The sequence below is a fragment of the Pteropus vampyrus genome, unplaced genomic scaffold (assembly GCF_000151845.1).
Source record: "Pteropus vampyrus isolate Shadow unplaced genomic scaffold, Pvam_2.0 Scaffold774, whole genome shotgun sequence".
NCBI lineage: Eukaryota > Metazoa > Chordata > Mammalia > Chiroptera > Pteropodidae > Pteropus > Pteropus vampyrus.
In genome coordinates, this window is record NW_011889555.1 from 50,956 (window position 1) to 51,664 (window position 709).

Genomic DNA, 709 nt, shown 5'->3' on the forward strand with positions numbered 1-709 from the left:
GACAAGCAACAGATGGGGGGCGGGGGGCGGGGGGGGACACACATCGCACAGCTGTAGAGGCTTAGAACCTCTAACTGCCCGTGGCAGCCCTCAGTGTCCCAAAACAACACTGCCCTGCTCCTGCTTGAGGACGGACGTGGGCCCCGAACAACCCTTGAGCCTCCCAGAACCAGGACCAGAGACTGAAGCTGCCTTGCGTGAGCTGTAGGTCTTTACACACCTACACAACCTGGGTTTGTAGCGAGCAGGACTACGATTCCAATTCAGGAAAGCAAAGTCATTGTGTACCAAAAGGCAGACATCTCCAATTTAAAAATAAATGAATGTCTACGGCCAGGCCACCCTGAACAAGCCCGATCCTGTCTGATCTCGGAAGCTAAGCAGGGTCGGGCCTGGTTAGTACTTGGATGGGAGACCGCCTAGGAAGACCGGGTGCTGTAGGCATTTAAAAAATAAAGAAAGAAAAAATAAAATAAAAATAAATGTAGGGATATTAGATTATATTTTCAGATGATTATTAATTTTTAGCTGCGATAATGCTTTCACAGTTCTGTAAAAAAATAAGTCCTCATTATTAGGAGATTCAGGCAAAAGTATTGAGGGGTTGCAGCGTAACGATGTCTACGACTTGCTTTTGAGTGACAGCAGAAAAGAGACATAAATATAAATATGTAGACATATACGTGATATAGGGAGAGAGAGAGCGAGA

The 709-nt window shown here is 46.1% G+C and overlaps 1 non-coding gene across 1 annotated transcript; it reads left to right on the top strand.

Annotated features, from left to right (window-relative positions):
• The first annotated feature begins 325 nt into the window (after window positions 1–325).
• On the top strand, window positions 326–444 carry LOC111734098. The gene has a single exon (XR_002778308.1). It is a non-coding gene; the product is annotated as a 5S ribosomal RNA (ribosomal RNA).
• The last annotated feature ends 265 nt before the right edge of the window (window positions 445–709 follow it).